Below are 21817 nucleotides of genomic sequence, written 5' to 3'. Positions count from 1 at the left end.
TAATGCATTCCAGAAAGTTGCTTAAAGAATCAGACACGGAAAACTTGGTTCAATCTCCAGCGAATGTTTAGTGTTTCTTTTTTTTTCAAAATCCGAATCTGCATAACTCAACAATTTAAAGCCCTTATAGATGTCTAGAAGGAGGTGAATCTATTTCTCAAATCCCTTGGCCTTGAGCATGCCTTTAAAAGTTTCACGATTGAGATAGTAAAGTGATCTTATAGAATATTTGTCGTGCTAAACCAATTCGCTCTTAAAGCCATTTCAGTCCGAGTGCTCTTCAATTTTATTCCAAAGGATCATGTCGATCATAGTCTAAAGCAACAATTTTGCTATCGCGCTCTTCGAAACGATGAAAACGTAAATGTCTAGGAAGCGAAACCCTTTCTCAAATCCCTCGGCCTTGAGCATGCTCTTAAAAAGTTTCGTGATTGAGATAGTTAAACGATATTATAGAATATTTGTCGTGCTTAAACCAAATCGCTCTAGCTCCAATTCGCTGAAACCATTCCAGTCCTAGTGCTCTTCAATTTCATGCCGAAGGACGATGTTTCATTGTTCATTGTCAAAAGCCACAATTTGCTAAGTGCTCTTCCAAACGGTCGATGGCAAATGCGGAACCATAATGCAAAGTTTGGTTTTCATCATTACCATCAGGATTCTCTGATTTTAATAGATCCAGCAGGCAATTGCGTCCAAGATCCCGCTCGGTTGCTGTCAAAATCAATTAAAACATTTTTAATCTTTGAAAATGATTCGCGTTTGCACAATGAACGAGTCCAGCTATGCGGTCAAAACTTTTTTCAACTCGTCATAAGTTAGGGTTTGTTTTAAGAGAGCCAGTAGTTTGTGACATAAACTTTTTCTTTATAGGCTTAATTTGACTCTGTCCTGCTCAGTAATTTGTTTCAAAACATTCACCTCGAATTTGACACTACATTGGAAGTCTCGATTTTCGTATTATTTCAGTTTCAGAAACCCGACTAACTATATAGCATATTACTACAGTTTTGGCAATGTTTTGAATGTGCTCATTATGTTGAAGCGTCTTAACTTTGGTCATCCAAAATTTAGAGAGTTAGTTCACTTGATATCTTGATCTTCATTTCTAAAATTTGCAAGGCAATGAGCGAACTAAAACAGCTGATCTTGCAGTTTCTCCTTGAGTCGGGACAGCGTAGTAATAAAGAGTGTATCAAATTGAGCGATCTAATAGCTTTTATCCGATCTTATAACCGATAGATGGATTTCTGACAACCCTTCCATTAATTTGTCTGTTTTCCTCAACTCGTAACAAGTCGGTGTCTGTTTTGCGTTTGACATTGTGTCGAAGGTTAAAATTTTATCGTGATCGTCCAGAGTTATCAGCTCGACCCCGCTCTTCTTCAGCTTCCGCTTAGCTTCCACCCAATCCTGGGATTTCGGTTCCCAAATGAAATTGGTAGTCAGAAGCGATTTCTCTAATCAAGAAGAGTATCAAAAGTTCGTTCCATGCTATGCAACAGTAAATCTTCTAAACATTTCTTAGCTTATTTTCTTTTGTCCCCTAATGTAAATGTTTAAGTGATTACAATGTTGGCGTATTGAATATGGATTCAGAAGTTAAATAACAATTGCTTGTATCTTCATTGTGAGATCTGGGAAAGGGAAATCCACATCCTAATCCGGGCGATCAATTGCTTCACGTTTCATTCGTGAGCACACAAAATATAACAAGAGGTCCAATAAGTTTTTTTTTTTAACAATTAAGTTATGCCTTTGCGTGCAATATCGGAAATCCACATCCCAATCCGGGATTTCATTTACTTCGCGTTTTGTTGATTTTTTACCTAGCGTTAAAACCATAGTAAAAATATCTGCTAACCCTAGAATTGTCTACGTGTTGTGATTTTGTGCGTTATTGTGGTCGTTCATTTACTTGTTCTTTCAGGAAATCCGAGTAGGAAGAAAGAAATGAATTTGCGGTTTCGGCTTGTTGCCTTAGACACGCCTGACATTAGTTGTCGAGTCCCAAATCAAGTCCCAAATGGAAAAAGTTAAATTTGCACAGCTGAAAACAGTATTAGTATTAAAAAGTCAGAAAATCGCGTCAAAAACTAGACGAAACACATAAGAACTTGCCGTTGTTCCGTTTGGAGGAAAGGGTGTGCCTGCCGCAGGTGAAATACTTTCCACCTTATCATGCCCCGTCCTTCACTAAACCTTTTGAAAGAAAAGAAAAACAGGCACTTTGAGATCAAAGGAGGATCCGTAGAGACGCACGTTTTTTTCTTCCATGTCTTGAGTAATTATATGCAGGGAAATCCATTCGGCTGCGAACTGCAATATTTGACTTTGAAAAATTTAATTTCGCGACCAGTATAGTGAAAAAACAGTTAAGGTTAAAAGTAAAGTGGAAACAGTTAAGTGAACCAGTGCATTTTCAGCTCAAATTTGTTTGTTTGATTTTTAAACTCTTCCTTCTTTCAAGTTTATAAGAATTTAATCGATGGGAAGTGGAGACCAGTAAATTGTCAACTCACATTTTATTTGACTCTTCTTTCTCCGACATTGCTTACAGTTGATATCATTAACTTGATAATATTTATGCGAGTGGTTAAAGTGTAAACAGGTGTAGTCAGTATGACAAAGGTGAAAATGTCTTCGATGTACATTCTGTTTGGAATCACATTGTTATCTTTAATGCATCTAGCGGACGCTGAGAATTTGACAGATTGGAACCCTGGCGACGGCGGATTCAAATGGCGGATCAACTGCGACTTTCCCGACGACGACCTATACAAATTTCTCTTTAATACTACAACCAGAGACGATAAAGGAAATGCGCCCAATAGGACTGCAACCAGTCAAGAGTGTGGTCGACTTTGCATTGCCAACCCAGAATGTAGTCATTTTGTGTTGGGTGATTTTGGACACTGTTACATGAAGAAGCGCCATTGACAAAACGCCGCTTAGACATCGAAAGAAACGCCATTTGTGGATTCATTCCTTGGAGATCTGAACCGGGTTTTTATTAGCAAACATTTTATTGACAGAATGAAATTGAATCCAAATTATTGTTAACACCTTTTTTTAAATATAGGGAGTGATGACTGGAAAATTGAGAACAGCAGTGGTGTTCAAAAGTGCGGTTTTTATGGCAACGGCAGTTTAATTTTGACGACAGAGTGCCAACAGGCCAAAGATGGCTTAATGCTCCTATTGGTACCAACTGGTTCTTCCCACCAATGGATCAACAGCCTGTAAATTAGCAGATGGAAATTCAGGATTTTGTTGCCCGCAGTCCGCAGCTCCCTAAAATCCCCGAACGCCCTCAGCTCCCAAAAGAAAGTAATTTAAGTTATTAACCTGCTTAACGAAATATGAATTAATTCTTACATCTCTACTTAAGCGCAATATATTAGAATGATTCCTGGTGGGAACGAGCGAATAATCGACGCAGGGACAAATCTCACGTTGACGTGCGTCTACGCCTTTGAAGACGAAAATCAAAGGAACACGTTCAATTTTTCATGGGAAATTCCAGATTACTTAACCAAAAATGCGGAAGTATAGAAAACCATTTGCGATGCCGGTTAGAGCCGTTCCTTAAAAAAAAAAAAAAATTCGTTTGGTTAAATAGTTGAGCGACCTGGACAATCGCCTTCGCAAAACGTTTGGAAGGACCGAGACCCACATGAAATCGACGTTATCTCTGGCCAACGGAAGAGCTAGAGACACTGGATACTTTGGTTGCAGGGGCATCCCATACGGAATCTCTAACACATTGCCAGTTAATCAATACGTCTATGTTTTCAGTTTGTTTAATTTATTATAAAATCAACCAGGGTGATAGACTAACAGTCTCTAAAATAATCATATTTAGATGATAAAGAACTCGTGATAGTCGAGGCTAACGAATATTACGACATTGTCACCATTCCACATGGTGAAACTAATTTCCCGATCAATTGTAAATCATCCCATCCGGACGTGAACGTTTCTCTCGTCTACGAAGAGCAATATTCAGCAAGAGCTAAAAACTTGACGGAATCAAAAGTAATTATTAAAAGTAATTAGTTATTTAAAAAAACTAATAAATTAAAGTTACAGTTATTTTTAAAAGTTCTTTGGCGAACTATTGACACTTAATTAATAATGGGGTTCAATTTATTATCAGAGCGATTTGCTATCAGATCCGAATTCAAATTGGTCTTTCGAAAAAAGAAATGGACTAAAACTCAAGAAAGCGAAGATTGACGACAATGGCAAGTTCAATTGCATAGGGACCTATGCAAATAAGAAACATACACGTGATTTATTTTTGTTTATCGCTGGTAGGCGTGCTTCTAGATTTTAACAAAGCGATACGAAATTATTAATTTAAAAAATTTAAATTAAATAGGAAGTGAACTCGCAAGAATTGATGGCGTACGTGATCCTTTGGAAGGAAGTAACGTTACTTTAAGCTGCCGCACTTAAATACACATACACAGAAAACTCTACTCCACCAAAATTGTCCTACCAAATCAACGGAAAAGGACAAATGCAAATTATTGATGAAATCAATCCACCTGAAGGTTTGAAGTTTATGAGTCCTTGATTCGTATTATCTAGAGAAATTCATTAAAATCATGTTTCAGGTATTAAAATAACAAGAGAGAAATTTGACTATGTTGGTAAGGCACTTTATGAAAATCAACTTTACATTGTCGACAAATTCTTTCATTTAAAACATCTACCAAGAATTGCATTTACAGGATGGGGAAGAATATACAGATTTTTTTATCAACAGGTCAAATTCTCCTGTTTTGATTAAAGTTGATTAGATGTGCTTAAATAATTATGCGAGTTCTTAAAGTGTAAACAGGCGTAGTCAGTAAACAATAAAGGTGCAAAAAGGTGTGAATTCTATTCTACTTGTAATCGCATTGTTATCTATGCCAATTAAAGTAAATGTATATAGTATTACGCAAAAGCATCCAAACCAGTGTCGAATATGTTGGAAGACACTTAAACGTCAACACTAACAATAATATCCCTAACGCCCCACTAATATAGCGAAAAAACATGTGCGTTATTTATTCATTTGATTCTCTTATTGCGTTTGTTAGTTGATTACAAAAATTGGAAAATTGGTGTTGGTTGGGAAACAATCTAATTTCGTGTGTGCCAAGAAAGGGGGGCTTTTCGAGCCTAGGCCTACACTCTTTCTCGGTCATTTTGTTTTGGACGAATTTTACCGACCCCTCCTCTCTTGACTGCTTCGGTAATGTGATTGTTTGACGCACAGTTACTTTTAGTCGTTGTCCCATTCTCGAGTGAAAGGCAGATTGTTGTCTCTACTATTTGTTTATTTTAACATGAAATATTGATTACGAAAACTGTATGTGAATGATGTGCAAAGAGTTGGCATTGGCAACAGTGTCTGTATTTCTGCAATGCAGACTAACTCGTCTGCTTCGCTTTGTTTCACAGTTTCGAAAAAGAAAAAGCAAAGACGAAGTTTCAGCTTTGAGATATTTTTTATTATAGAAAACTCTAAACTGAACGGAAAACTGGTCCGGAAACGTGCACTTGGCTGCAATAGAAATCAGAGAGAAATAGCAGAACAAAACCAAATGTGGTCGTTGTGTGTGAACATTGGGTGTCGTGACTCCCCATGCTTACCATGCTCTACGTGACTCCACTCATGCTGTTTCTAAGGTAACTAAAACTATACCAAATGTTGCAACATACCAAATGTTGCCCGATTACAGAGATTTTGAGACAGAGTCTACAGAGACTTTATCATGTATGCTCGTTGTCAATGCACGGCAGTGTTTGTTTACTCTATGTAACTCTTACCTTTTGTGCAGATTTCAGGCCTGAGCCAGCCATCGTAACCACAAGATGTGCAAGTTTTCATACTGACCTGTCATCATCAATGATCTCAGCATCATCAATTAGGTTATGGTATTGGTATTGGTAACTTTTGTTAACCTGTGGCTTGCCATATATTTTAATGGTGCCTGAAACTAAAAGGGTATTGCACGTAAACCTTAAGTAATCCTGATTTTAACATATCCACTGTCTTCTTTCTAACTTGTCCTTACTTGTTGTCTATGCGATATTTTTTTTGTAACTCATTTTTTTTAATTTTTCTTTAGATAAACAGCTCCTAGCTTAATTGGGAAAACTCTGTCCTGCCTGGCGTCAACTTTGCAGAGGATGGAGCACTTGTGGGGATGCCTGGCTGTGGATTTCCTGGGCTCAAAGGTAGGACACACATTTCTCTATTCTTCCTTTTTATGACTGATTGGTGGTGTTGGTTTATGAAACGTTACGGAGTACGATTATTCCTGAGCTAGGCTGTTAACTGTAATTTTTCTCTTGCCGTTTCTGATCTCAAATAATTCATTTGTAGAGCGACTCGTCCACATCAGGCTTGTTTTACATCGCACAACTTTGTCTGCGTGCAAACAATTGAATTATTATTATTTTTTTTTTTTTTTAGTTTTTAACACTCCAAACTATTTTTTAAAGTCTCTAAAATTGTATATGTCCAAGTCCTAGAGAGACTTGCCGCCACACCGGCACCACCTCGTTGTTCGATGTGTGCTAGATGTGATGCTAGATATCAAGTTCAACAATTAAAAATGAAATAACTCTTAAATCCATCTGAAAGAGAATTTATTATTACTGTTTTAATTGCTGAATTAACTGCGTATCAATTGAGGTTGGGGCGGGGACTGTATTGGGGAAACAGTATGAATGAGACTATTTCAGCTTACATCACTGCCGTCAATCCGTTTTGAATTTATTGGCGGGAGTGAAATGGTTTCTTCTCTGGGGGGCTTAAAGGCCGCTAAAGCCGCTTTCTCGGAAGGTTATAACAAACGCCGAACTTTTGAATTTTGATACAATGACAACGAAGTTTTGTTTTGTTTTCTGGCAAGAAAAAGGGGCGGTTTTATTCTTTTTTTTTTTTCTTTCCCCATTTCTACTTTTCTTTTTCTCAATTTTTTCCTTTACTCTTCCTCTAATTATTGTGTCACAAAAATGTATCAAATTCACCAGAAATGACGCATTATTGTCGGTTGTCACTTGCTAGGGTGCAGCAGGTGCGTTTTCCTATGGCATTGTTTTCTAAATTTTCAAATGCAGCTCGAAAGTGTTTGCAGCATTGACTGTTGCAGGTGACGTGAAAGGGGGGAAGAGTATTCATGTAACAAAATGAAGGTGACGACAGCGTGCCGATCAATTTCAAATATTCCTTGGCCTTGTGTGATTGGCGTTTGGTAAGTCTTACTGATTTGTTTATTAGCTATTGAAAATGCCCCGTCAGCACCATCCTCCCTCTAAATTGTATTTAAAGTAGAATCGCTCAGTTCCTCTGAAATTTGATAGTGAGAGGAATAATGAAGCGTAACAATTTATTTTCGATCCCAACTTTCTGCTATTTTTTTCGATTTTTCCCGACTCTCCCTAACTTTATTACTTCAAAAAAAAATGACCACCTTCACCCTGCAACAGGTTTATTTCTCTACTCCGTTTAATTTTTTCGAACGCGAAATTTGATTTCGGCAACTGTGCGTGACGTGCGTGATGGACGGAGTGTTCAGTGTTCACGTGAAAACGCATTTTGAATGTTAGACACGTTGTTGTAGCGTTACGGGAGTATCCTAGACTCGTATCGTCTCGTGTAAACATGACACTGCTGACACACCTCGTTTGGAAACACCTGTGAAAAAAATTCCATTCATTGTTTTTTTTTCTGCGACTTTGCGAAGAATGTTGAGTAAACCTAGCAGTAATCGATTTGTCTTATCGAAAATGCCCTCTTCCGTTTCTGAACTACGAGGAAAAGGTGTTCGTTAACGATTGCGAAACATAACGTCCACTCAAGTCACCTATTTGATCATTTGCCAGAGTCTTATCTTGTCGATTTAAAACCACCGTCAACAGTTAGTGAGAGAAAGTTTTTATTCTGCGCAGAGACAGTTAGAAGCTTATGATTTTTCGTCCAGATTTGAAGACTTTATTGCTGGGTCTTTTATTAGATGCGTCTTCATTTAGCATTCACTTTTTAGGGGAGAACAGCCCTAAAAAGAAGAACAGCAAAATCTGTGTAAAGAATTTAAAATCTAACAAATCTTTAAAGTTCTTTAGTGGGTGGTTGCAATTGTTGATGTTGCGCAACATCTGACTTGAACAGAACGGTAAACATGGTACATCCAATGCGCAAGAGATAAATTCTATAAAACTTTGGTCACAAACAGTAAAGCTCTTGAAAATTTATCGCCATATTCATTAAAGAAGGATTGTTATTTACATTAAATAACTATAACGGACAAATCTTTTTACTGTACCAGCGCCAGCACTAGTTAATAAGGTAGAGAATCTTGATTATATAATCGAACTAAAGTTTTTTTTTTTTTTTTTTTTTTTTAAATTTCATTTTTGGATTGGACCCAGTTTAGAATTATGTGCCATTTCTGATTTCTATCTTCCGGTTACACTAAAAACGGAACGAAGTTGGATCATGGCAACAGGCGCGGGGAGTTTAATGTGATAATCCCCATTGTGTTATATCGTTCTAGTAAATCGCCGATGCTTGTAGCTTTTCCCAGATTCAATGTGTGAACATTAACTGGTTAAATTCATTTGACAATCATCTGTAGTTTACTCGCAATGTTCTCAGTTGCTTTCTGGTGACTCAGAGATTCTCAATTTTCCATTTTTGCTTCCACCGCCTTTGCTACCGAAAGTTTTAATATTCTGTACTGAAGTACAGTCAGTTAAGATTTTCTCCTGCCCAGTTGTTTAAAAAGATAACAACCACCATCGCACCCATTACGATAAAGATTTCTTGGAATTCTTTTATGGTAAGTGGCTGGGCCAAGAGTAAAGTTAAAGATGATTTAGAAAAAATAAATTTAACTTTCTGTTATAGGCGTTTGCCTTGTGAAGATGAGAGATGTGATAACTCACTCGTATGCTTGAATATGACGTCATAAATGATGGACCAAAGCATTGAAAGGAATCATATCTGTCTTATAGTGTGTCATAGTGTCAATCTATGAAGTTCATTCATTTATTCCGCGAAAGTACCATCGGAATTATTAATTCTTGGGATGTAACCTGTAGCGGCTTTTGAGTGCAGTTGCGTGAGCCCATACGATGCGTCCACAGCCGCGTTCTTTCCCCTTTTATAATATCTGCACTGTAATATATCCACTATTGAACATTTGGGTCATGGGACATGATTGGTCTCGAGTTTGTTTATCTATTTATTCTTCGGTGTGAAGATGGCTGACTTAATTGCTGATTTTATTACTTGATGCACAAAGAAATTACGTTAAAGAAATGTTGAACGAAGTTGAAGTATGGTAACAGTCTGGGCGAGCTGTTTAGAGTTATTTCCCGAAATTGTTTTATCGCTATATCTATTCGCCGATGCTTGTGAATTATTCCAGATTTGATGCGTGAACATTAACTGGTTAAACTCATTTGACAATCATCTATTGTTTACTCGCAATATTCTCAGTTGCTTTCTTGTATTTCGGGCATTCTCAATTCGTTATTTTAGCTGCGACGTGTTTGCTACCGATATACTCAATATTATGTGATGAAACACTTTTATTAGACATCTTAATGTCGAGAAATCGACTTTTCGACTCCGCTCCGATTTCTGGGGTTTTTTTCTTCTGAATTCTACTAGAATTCAGCGATAGGACGAAACAGTTTTTTCGGTGAGGAATGGTTAAAAAATTGGATAAATTTAACTTTGTGGCATAGGCGTTTGTTTTGTGAAGACGAGAGACTTGATCGCTCAACCGCAAGCTTGACAACGACGCCACTAATGTTGAGCCAAAGCATTGAAAGTGTTTATATGTGTCTCGTTGTGTATCGATCCACGAAGTTCATTCATTCATTTATTCCGCGAAAGTATACCATCCGAATAATTAATTTTTGGGATGAAATTCGCTAGCTTCTTTTGTGTGCAGTTACGCAATCCGATTCGATGCGTCCGCAGCTGCGTTCCTTCCCCCTTTTAATAACAGCGCTGATGATAACTGCCATTATTGAACATTTGGGTCATGGGATATGATTGGTCTCGACCTTTTTTTTAATCTATTTATGCTTCGGTTTGAAGATGGTTGATTAAATTGCCGATTTTACTATTTGATGCTCAAAGAAATAATTTTTGAGAAATTTTTGAACGAAGTATGGCATCAGTCTGGTCGGAGTTATTTCCCGAAATTGTTCTAACGTCATATCTAGTCGTAGATGCTTTTGAGTTATTCCAGATTTGATGCGTGAACATTCACTGGTTTAATGCAGTTGAATTACTTATGTTGTTAATTCGCATTATTCGCAATTGCTTTTGGGTCTATCAGGGATTCTCAGTTTGTTATTTATACTGCCTTCGTCTGTGTTACCTGGAGGCTATTTATATTCTGTGCTGGAGCTCAGTTAAAATGTCTTTTAAGTCAACAACCATGGTCTAGAGGAATCATTTGAGTTCTTTTCCTCTTCCCGGGTTTTCTGACGTAAGTTTCCCTTTCTCAATATACCAGAAATTATTGGGGTAAATGTAGAAAGAAACAGATCTTATTCAATCGAGAAATTAAAATGTCTTTTATAGGCGTCTGCAGGTGATGATGGCAGATGTGAAGTCTCGGTCGCTGGCTCTAAAGTGACGCAACAAGTATATAACAGATGTATTTAGAGGAATCATTTCTGTCACGCTGTGCGAAAATAAATGAAGTTCATAGATTCATCTCTCAACACTAGGCCCTACTAACGAAATAATTGAGCTTTTATATGAACTCGCTAGCGTCTCGTGAGTAGCGATCCTGCACAGCTGCTGGTACTTGAAGTTTCAAAAGTTGTCACGGCATAAAGATGGCTGCTTCGTAGCCTAATCAAATCATTCTGGCTGCTGTTTTAATGTAGAAATAAGTAGTTCTATACTCGTCATTTCCAAATCGTGAACAATGCTGTTCTATTGACAATGAATCCGATGCAATTGTCCGTTTTCTTTATTTCCTTATTTGACGCGATTTAAATCTGTTAATTAGTTTTTGACGCTGCTGTTTTAGTCATTCGCTTTTATTGAGGGAAAGTGGTACTTTGATAATGCCGTGACCGTGACACGTGTGAAAATCTTAAAAAAGAAAAAGGGAATTTTGATACAATGCCAACGTAATTTTATTTTCCGCGCAAGAGAAATAAGGGGCGGTTCCATATTTCTTTCCTGACCCCCCGGCCCCAACTCCACTTTTCTTTTTCTCGATTTTTCCTTTACTCTCCCTCTCTTTATTGCGTCACTGAAAATGTGTCAACTTGCCGATTTTCCAATTGACGTCTCCCGGCTTTCAATTTTCTTTCGTGTCGATTTTTCCAACTCTTCCTATCTTTATCGCATCAAAAAATGTACCACGTCCACCGTGCAACAAGTGCATTTCTCTCTCCCGTATAATTTTTCCTGAATGTGATTTTTCGATTGCGAATTCTGTTTGAAATCCTACGCTGGTGATTGATGGACGACGTGCGTGATGGACGGAGTGTTTCACGCTTTTGAAAAGAAGTGCATTTAGAATGTTGGACGTTGTATAGCGTTTCGGGTGTATCCTAGATCTTGTATCGGTCCGGTTAAACATGGTACCCCTCACATCTGAGCGAATTCCCGATTTAAAAAACAAAAAACAAATTCCACCCAGCCACTCTTCCTTTCTTTTTTTTCCGCTAGTTGGTGAAGAAAGTTGAATAAATCTAGCAGTAATCGCTTTGTCTTAATGAAACTGCTCTTTTCTGTTTTTTGAGCCATGGGGATCTATGTGGCCCGTAGCGAGTTCATAGTAAAATATCACCACCAGTTTAATATCTGAATATGTGCCAAAGTCAATCTTGTGGAGTTAATACCGCCGTCAATAGTTACTGATAGAAGGTTTTTATTCTGCGCAGAGACAGTTAATAAGACATGATTTCTTGTTGAGATTCAGCAGTCCCTTAAAGAAGATTTGAAGTTGGGCTACTTGATGTTGACGTGACTTCCGTCATAACAATGGCATCGAATGTTACCAGTGTTGATTCGGGAGCTGTAAAACATTTGAGCGTTCTCTTAAATTGTCGTAGCTTTAAGAGGCCAGCAAGAAAATCTGTACAGAAATGAAATATTAACAAATAATTAATGGTTTTAAGGTGTGGTCTCAACTGATGATGTTGAACAAAAGCTGACGTCAACAGAACGAATAATAGCACGTATGCAATTGCGCTAAAACAAATAAATTCCGATAAATGTTTTAATAACAAATAAAGCTCGTGAAAATGTGGCGCCATGTACTGGTGCCCGCACTTTGTAATAAGTAAGGCAATCCTGATAACATCATAATCGAGCTGAAGTATATCTTTTTTTCTATTTTTGGATCAAGCAGTTAACAAAACCTCTTTCTTTTCTTTTACTCGATTTTTCTTGACTCTTCATCTCTGTATTGCGTCACTGAAAATGCATCAGATCCACCAGAAATGACGCAATATTGTCGGTTGTCACTTGCCAGGTGCGAAGCAGGTGCGTTTTTCTGTGGTTTTATTTTAGAGTTTTAAAATTTTGCTCGAAAGTATTTGCAGTATTGTTTTGTTGTTTTTTTTGTACAATGGTATTTTATTGTTGCTGGTGATGGGCACGGCAGAGTTTTCGCGTAACAAAATGTGAATATCGACATGGCGTGCCGATCAGCTACGAATTTCCCGTGACCTGGATTGATCGGCTCCCGGTGAGTCGCTTTGATTTGATTAGCTATTGAAAATGACCCGTCAGCACAGTCCTCCTTCTAGATATTAAGTAAAGTAGAATCGCTTAGTCCCACTGGTTAGCGTTGGACTCGGCCCTCAAGTGACATAACACGTGATAATTGTCGCGATGGTAGTTTAAAACTTAATAAATGTTTATCAATTTAAAATTCAGTCAATGTAAACGGTGTTTGTGCTTCTAACGTTAAGTTTAATCACATTTTGATGTTCAAGTCATTGAGCACATCGTAGTTACGATGGTGCACCGTGTTTATGAAATAACTTCGTAAGTAATTGACACCGTTCGTTTAAATTAGCGCATAAAGGATGGAGGTGTTCACACAGAGGGTTGGCAACGACGATGTGTTTTATAGGAGATTGAGTTTATTTGATTTATATCATGGTCAATGAGTGAGATATCAGTACACCAAAAAATCAAAGAATTCATACGCGATCTCTTTCTTTGCGATTTGGTGTTTTCCCTCACTCAACTTGTTTAAAAACCAATCAATTTTAATTATTTTTATTTGTAAAGGAGAAATCAACATTTATTGCGAACATCACAGCCAATTAACCTGTTATCTGTTTCCAGATGTTAAGAGCCGTGATTTTTTATTATCGAATATTCAGTTTGTGTGTGATGTGGATTGTGTTCTTTGAAAGGAATTTGATTTGATTCACTAAACAATTGATCCTATTTTTGTTTGAAAATACTTCCATCAATCTGTATTCATTGAATTTAGTGGCGGGACTGAAATGTTTTCCCCTAGGGGCTCAAAGGCCGCTAAGGCCGCTAAAGCCGCTTTCACGTCCAAGAACAGATGAGCACCGTACAAGTTTGAGGGGAAGTGGTACTGGAAATGCCGTGACACGTGGAAACCTTTTTAATTGAAAAAATATTTAAATTTTGTTTCAGTGAAAATGTAATTTGGTTTTCTGTCAAGAGAAAGGGGCGTTTCTTTCCTGATCCCCCCTCCCCCAAATTTTTTCTCGGTTTTTTCTTGTATCGAATCCACCAGAAATGACGCATTACAGTCAGTTCTCAGTTGTCACTTCTCAGGTGTGCAGAAGCTATAGTAGGTGCGTAGTTCTATTTTTACCGATTTTTACCTTCTGGTTTCAGGAAAAATGTTTAACGAATTGGATCGTTCGTGAGATCGTGGCAGAGGGCGGGCGATCGTAAAGTGTGATGATTCCCAATTTTTCTACATAAAATCCAATTAGGCAATTACACTACATCTGTTTCTGCGACTTCGTCAAAAAAGTTGAATAAACCGAGCAGTTTATCGGTTTGTCTTATCGAAAATGCCCTTTTCCTTTTCTGAACGACGGGAATCAAGGTGTCCGTTAACGATTGCGAAAAAAAAATATCGACATCGGTTAATTACCTAATATATGCCAACGTCTATCTTGTGAATTTAATGCCACCGTCAATACTTAGTGAGGGATAATTTTTATTCTGCGCAGAGACAGTTAAATAGACACGATATCTTGTCCGGATTGTGAGTACCCCCCAACTAATTAAAACTTCAGGACATTGACTACAATTGCCAGCTGTGGGGGAGATACCAATACGACAGCAAGATAATCTGTGTAAAGACTACAGAATTCAAAATCTAATAAATCTTTAAAGTTCTGTAGTGTGGGGTTCCTATTGATGATATTGCGCAATATCTAACTTGATCAGAACTGTAAACATGGTACATCCAATGCGCAAGTGATAAATTCTATTAAACTTTTGATCACAAACAATAAAGCTCTTGAGAATTCATCGCAATATTAATTAAAGAAAGATTGTTATTTACACCAAAAATAGCGAAAAAATATTTTTGCTGTACCGGCTCCCGCACTTCGCCGCACTAGTTAAGGAATAGTATCTTGATTATACAATCGAACTTAAGTTTTTTTTAAAATCATTATTTTCTTTTCTTTAAGCAGTTTAAAATTCTGTGCCATTTCTATCTTAAGGTTGCACAAAAAATTATTGGAACGAAGTTGGATCGCGGCAACGGGAGCGGCCCGTTTAGTGAGATTTTCCCAAATCGTTCTACATCGTCATAGTAATCGCCGATGCTTGTAACTTATTCCAGAGTCAATGCGTGAGCATTGACTGGTTAAATTGATTTGACAATTTTATGTTGTTTACCCACAATATTTGCAATTGCTATCTGGTGATGCATGGATTTCTTATTCGACATTTTTGCTTACGCCGCCTTTGCTATCGAAAGATTCAATATTCTGTGCTGAAGCACAGTTATTTGAGTTTATCCCCTTCCCAGTTGTTATTGGCAGGAGAAACACATATTTGCCGCCAATAACTCGAGAGTTGGTGCTATCCGGAATTCTTTAAGTTTATTCACCGGATCATAGGGTTAGGGCATGGATGAGTTAGAATGTCAAATTTAATTGCGTGTCATAGGCGTTGGGGTTGTGGAGATTACAGATGTGATAGCTCAAACGCTAGCCTTGAAAATGTCTTAATAAATGTTGGGCCAATGCCTTCTGAAGAATCACATCTGACAAGTTTGTTGGAATCAATGTAGTTCATTTATTTATTTCGCCATGGAATAATTCATTTTTGAGATGAGCTCGGCTAGCGGCTTCGTGTGCTGTTACGGAATCCGATGTAATGCGTTCACAGCTGCGTTCTTTCCCCCTTATTCATATCTCCGCTGTAATAATTTCCATTGTTTATCCGAGTTGTTCTATCGTCATATCTAGTCGCCGATGCGTATTCTAGTTTTGATGCGTGAACATTCACTGGTTTAATTCAATTGATTAACTTATGTTGTTTATTCGCAATATTCGCAATGTTTTTTTGGTGATTCTGAGATCATCAGTTTGTCATTGCCGCTGTCGCCTCTGTTACCTAGAGGCTATTCTTATTATGTGCTTGGAGCACAGCTTAATTGTAATTTCCTTCGTTCCAGTTTATCTGCTTGACCATAGTTTAATTTATTTTAATCCAACACTTGTCAGGCGTGTGTGCGAAAGCTAGAAGTTGCGTTATTCTATGGCTTCGTTTTTATTTTTTTAAATTACTGCTCGAAAGTGATGGCTCTTTTTTCTTACAGTGATAAAGTGTTACTTTGCTGTTGCGGTTGATGGGCACGGCAGAGTTTTCGCGTAACAAAATGTGAATAACGACACGGCGTGCCGATCAGCTTCGGATTTCCCGCGACCTTGTGTGATTGGCCTTTGGTAAGTCCTGTTGATTTGTTTACCTATTGAAAGTTCCCCGTCAGCACAATCCTCCATCTGAATTTTGAGAAAAGTCGAATCGCTTAGTCACGCTAAAATTTAAATAGTGGTTGGAATGTTTGTGAGTTGTAATCAGGACCAAATTAACAGACCATCGTTTATCTGCCATTTTACCCTTTGCTCGCCTTTGATCTTCGTTTCAACTCGTTGAAAAACTTTACGGTTATCGTGTCCCGGAAATTGTACTCTCACATCTCCCAGCCTGTCCGGTTTGAATCAACTGCGTATTAATTGAGGGTGGGAGGGGCGGTACTGGGAAAACGGTAACAATAGATTTGGGTACGGATGATGGTAGATTGTAGTTTAAAATTATCAGAATTTAAATATCTTACTTTATTTATTTATCTTACTTCGTCGCGATTCGTCAATTCGAGCTTTAACTAGCGTTGGTCGTTGGCCAGAATTGATGTTTTCTTCCCCAGGTTAATCTTGCGCACATTTTTACGTCAGCGTTGAGCGTTCTTCTCATTTTTAGTTAACTTCTCTCTGTTCGTCTTATTACCGTTGGACTCGGCCTTCAAGTGACGTTATTTGGCATGCCCGTTATTTTTTCAATTTGATCGCATAATGCATCTTTCTAGGGAATAACTGAGACCTTTAATTGGCCCGAGGGCAGGTTTAAAAATTTATTCGGTTATTAATTCTAAATCCAATCAATCTGAACAGTGTTTGTGCTTCTACTATTAACTATAATCACATTTTGATGTTCCAAGTCAATGAGCACGTCGCACTTGTGATGGTACACTGTGTTGATGAAATAATTGCAAAGGTAAATAACAATGTGCGTCAAAATTAGCGCTTAGCAGGAGGGAGGCATTCACATCAAAGGTTGGCGATGTCGATGTACTTGTAAAGGAGATCAATTTATTTTGAATTTATGTGAGACTATGTGGCTGCCGAAAGAAGGTGCAGAATTAATAACAACTCTTTCATAGTGTTATTTTTAAATCCTCTTTCGGGGCCAGTATAGACTCGAGCGACTCAAATGACTAATTGTCTGTAATTAAACGAAGTGAAATCTTTTATCCTAAATGAGAAGTCAATATGAACTACGAAAAACCTTGTCAACTATCTTGTTTCATGAATCGAAATGGGTTAGGAACGTGATTTTTTAAATCGAATATTCAGCTTGGGTACCATGTGGGTGGTGTTCTTTGATAGGAATTTGAATTTGATTAACTAATCAATTAATACTATATATCAGATCATGATACTTCCTTGATTCCTTCAATCCGTTTTGAATTTATTGGCGGGAGTGAAATGGTTCCCCTCGGGGCTCAAATGCCGCCAAAGCCGCTTACAAGGAAGGTTATAACAAACGCCGAAAAGATGAGCACCGTACGCAAGTTTGAAGGGAGAGTGGTACTGGAAATGCCGTGACGCGTGGGAACCTCTTTTTAAAACAGAAATTTTGGTTCAGTGAAAACGAAATTTAGTTTTCTTCCAAGAGAAAGGGGCGGTTTTATTCTTCTTTCCTGATCCCCCTTTATTCAATTTTACTTTTATATTTCTCCATTTCTCCTTATACCAGATTTAGTGCGTGAACATTCATTAGTTAATTGCAATTCACAATCATCTGTTTTAATCCGTAATATTTGCAATTTTTTTCTGGTGATTTGGGTGTTATCAATTAGTTACTTTTTCTATCATTGACTTTCTTACCGGAAGATTATTAATATTCTGTGTTGGAACACAGTTAAAATGTAATTATCTCCCGTTCAATCAATTTGCTTGAATCACCATTTGACATCACGCTCCAAGATATCTTCGACTGGAGTGTTTGATGGATTCGAGCTTGCTTTTTGAGGTGATGAAAGAGAATGAGGACTTAAGGAGTAATTAAGACTTAATCAACCGAGAAATTAAATTGTCTGATATAGAAGTCTACAAGTGATGATGACGTATGTGAAGGCGCAATCGCAGGCACTTAAATTACGTTTCGTAAATGTCGGGCTGATGCATATAGAGAAATCATATCTGTCAAGTTGTGTGACAATAATCAAAGTTCATGTATTCATCTCGCCACACTGCTAACGAAATAATTTACTTTTCAGATGAACTCGCAAGAGACTCCCGAATACCGTGCCCACACACTTGCACAGCTGCTGGAACGTGAAGTTGCAAACTTGCCAAGGCGTAAAGATGATGACTGATTTGAGCCTAATCAAATAATTCGCAACTGCTTTTTTAAGGTAGGAATAATTAGTGCTCAGTCATTAGCAAATCGTGAAAAATCATTATTTGATGCGATTTAAATCTGTTAATGCATATTAACTTTCCCGCTAAGCACATTATTGATACCAGTAGGCAGGTATTTAAAAAAGGCTTGATATTTATAGATTTATATTCAGAGATCCAGATATTTTCATTTAAGTTTGGGCGATCAACCGCTTTTATTATTTGTTTTTTATTAGGTTTGGTTTTTGATAAGGGGTTGATATTTTTTAATTTTTGGCGGGTGGTGGGAGGTGGGGAGGGTGGATTTTAAATATCAATACTTTATTGTGGTTAGAATATCTGTGTCGTCTGCTGCCGTTTCGTTTCACAACTCACAGTTTCGAAAAAAAAACAAAGATACGAAATTTCAGATATTTTTTATTATAGAAAACTGATCGAATCACTGGTCTGGAAAGACGTACCTGGCTGGGCTGCAAGAGAAATAGCAGAACAAAATCAAACGTGGTCGTGGTGTGAATTTTGGTGTCCTGTCGTTGACTCCCCATGCTCTTCAGCTGTTTCTCAGGTAAATAAAACTAAGCAAACAAATGGAATTATTTTGGGAGTTTTTCATAGAAGCGTTAAACCTGTTTCAAATGTTTGAAATGATGCCCGACTACATTTAAGGCAGAGTTTTCTTTGCTCCATGTAACTTTATCTATTGTGAGATTTCAGGCCTGAACCAGCCATTGTAACCACAAGATGTGCAAGTTTTGATACAGACTTCCATCATCAACGATCTCAGCATCATCAATTGGGTAATGGTTTTTGTTACTTTTGTTAAATTGTGACCTGCCATATAATGGTGCCTGAAACTTGCATAAAAGGGTAATTAATGCAAACCTTAAGTTATCTTCATTGTCAACAATAAGGGGTTACCCACTGTCTGCTTTCTAACTATTCCTTACTTGTTGTCTCTGCAATATTTTTTTCGTAACCATTTTTTTCTTCTTTCTTAGATTAACAGCTCCCAGTTTAATTGGAAAAACTCTGTCCTCGTGTAACCCAATATGTGTTAAGGCGAGTGTATATTCAACCCCCTTTTCCTATCCTGCCTGGCGTCAACTTGACTGAGGATGGAGCATTTGTGGATGCCTGGCTGTGGATTTCCCGGGCTCAAAGGTCGGACAAACGTTTCTCTATTCTTCCTTTTTTTTTATCATTTGGTTATGAAACGTTACGGAGTACGATTATTCCTTAGACGGTTGACTGCAGGTTTTTTCTTGCCTTTTCTACTATCTCAATCAGGGCAGATCAGGGTTAATGAAATCAATAAATATTTCATTTGTAGAACGACTCTACATCAGGCTTGTTTTATACCACACAACTTTGTCTGCGGGTAAATAATCAAATAAAAAGAAATGTTTAAATTTAAACACTTTGTTCGAATATTTAGATCGTTGGTTACTCTGAATCAAGAAAGCAACCGCAATTTATTAAAAACGAGGTTGATGGTTGAAACTCGCAAACGCACATTTTTAAATTTTCATTTGTGGTTTGACATTTTCCCATCGAAATCTGGTTCTTTTTATTATATTTACAAGGTTTTGCTTGATCGCTAGAGAACGGTGTCTTCCTTCGCCGATTTGCGATTTGAGCTTTAAGCTTTAACTAGAGTTATTTCGTTGGCCATCAAAATTGATTTTCACCCGAAGTCAATCTTGCTTGCATCTTGCACATTTTTAGTTCAGTGGTCTTTTTAATTGAAGTTCGATTCTCTCTGTTTAGTCTATTTTTTAGGGTTGGACTCGGCTTTCAAGTGACGTAATTTTTCAGTTTGATCGCTCTGAATTTTTATAGGGAATAACAAAATTCTGTAATCAGCCCGAGGGTACTTTTTTAATTTTTCGAAAATTTATTCTAAAGTTAGTCAATACGAACGGAGGTTGTGCTTCTACACTTAACTTTAATCACATTTTGATGTTCAAGTCAGTGAGCACGTCGTACTTGAGATATTTCACTGTTTTTTAAATAATTGCGAAAGTAATTAACACCGTTCGTTTAAATTAGCGCTTAGCAGGAGGAAGTGAATCACTGAGTAGGTTGGCAATGACGATGTGCTCATAAAGGAGATTAATTTTGTTGAACACTGTGGGTACCGACCGGTTAAAAAACTAAAGATTCTGTCGGGGATTCTTTCAAGCTTCTTTGATTTCGTTCGTCATGTTTGACTTGCCCAACTCAAGTGATAACTTGTCTGCAATGAAACAATGTGAAATCTTTTATCCTACTTGAGAAAAGTCAATATGAACTATGAAACCCTTGTCAACTATCCTGTTTCATGAATCGAAATGCTTCAGGACCGTGATTTTTTCTAATCGAATTTTCATCTTGAATATGATTTGGGTGGTGTTCTTTGAAAGGAACTTGAATCTGGTTTTAACTAAACAACTGATACCGTTTCAGCTTACAATTTACTTTCCGTCAATCCGTTTTTTTATTGGCCAGTTGTTTTCTGCCAAGAGAAGGGAGTGGTTCTATTTTTCTTTCCCGACCCTCCCCCCTTTTCCTTTCCTAATTCTTAAATTTATCGATTTTTCTTTGCCCTTCCTCTCTTTTATATTGCGTCACAGACAACTAAAAATTGCCGATTTAAACACTTGAAGCCCAAAGAAATCACTTTTTGAGAAATGTTAAACGAAGTTGAATCATGGCAAGAGAGGCGTGTCGTTTAGTCTGATTTTTTCTACAAAAATTTTTCTATCGTCGTATATAGTAGATGCATATGTAGCGTTTTGCAGATTTGATGCGTGAACATTCACTGGTTAAACGCCATTGACAAATTTTTGTTGTTTATCCGCAATATTCACAATCGCTCATTGGTTTTTCGGGCATTCTCAGTTCACTTATGCTGCCGTCGCCTGTGTTACCTAGAGGGTATTGATATTCTGTGCTGGAGCACAACTAAAATGTATTTTCCTTCCATCAATCCCATGAGCTCTTTCAGCTTCCCTTCCTGCTTCCTGCTTATAGATGTTTTCGTAGGAAGACTAATTTCAGAAGCGGCAGATACTGTAGATTGGTGGGGTTGATTAAGAAGAAAACACTCTGTCAAAATTGAGAAATTAAATGTCTGATGTAAGCTTGGCAGGTGATGATTACACATGTGAAGTCGCAATCGCTGGCTCTACAATGACGTTGCACAAATGTTGAGCTAATGCATTTAGAGAGAACATTTCAGTCATGTTGTGTGACAATAATCAAAGTTCATGGATTCATCTCGCGACACTACTAACGAAATAATTGATTTTGTCAACTCACAAGCGTCTCTCGTGAGTACCGTGCCTGCACAGCTGCTGGTACTTGAAGCTGCAAACTTGTCAAGGCATAAAGATGACTGATCGTAATCTAATCAAATAATATACTGGCTGAACTATTTTAAGGTAGGAATCATTAGTGCTTCTCACTCATTTCTAAATCGTGAACAATTTTGTTCAATTGACAATGAATCCGATGCAATTGTCCGTTTTCCTTATTTCTTTATTTGACGCGATTCATATCTGTTATTGCAGATTTACTTTCGCGCTTAACATATTGATGGGGAGACATTTAAAGGCGGCTTGATAATTATTAATAAATTATA

At 37.5% G+C, this 21817-nt stretch overlaps 1 protein-coding gene across 1 annotated transcript in view; it reads left to right on the top strand.

The window, feature by feature from the left end:
• Nucleotides 1-21817, top strand: part of LOC124336868 — a 90747-nt gene that overhangs the window by 46756 nt on the left and 22174 nt on the right. Inside the window, exons 24-30 of the mRNA XM_046790746.1 lie at nt 5515-5685; nt 5838-6237; nt 15839-15957; nt 18072-18209; nt 18622-18760; nt 18903-18992; nt 19194-19356. The gene's annotated coding sequence lies outside the window, so the exon portion shown is untranslated. The remainder of the gene's footprint in view (nt 1-5514; nt 5686-5837; nt 6238-15838; nt 15958-18071; nt 18210-18621; nt 18761-18902; nt 18993-19193; nt 19357-21817) is intronic.

Source organism: Daphnia pulicaria, chromosome 4 (assembly GCF_021234035.1).
Source record: "Daphnia pulicaria isolate SC F1-1A chromosome 4, SC_F0-13Bv2, whole genome shotgun sequence".
In the NCBI taxonomy this organism is placed as follows: Eukaryota; Metazoa; Arthropoda; class Branchiopoda; order Diplostraca; family Daphniidae; genus Daphnia; species Daphnia pulicaria.
The sequence above is the reverse complement of the archived record's forward strand: the minus strand, read 5'-3'. Positions and strand labels throughout refer to the sequence as shown.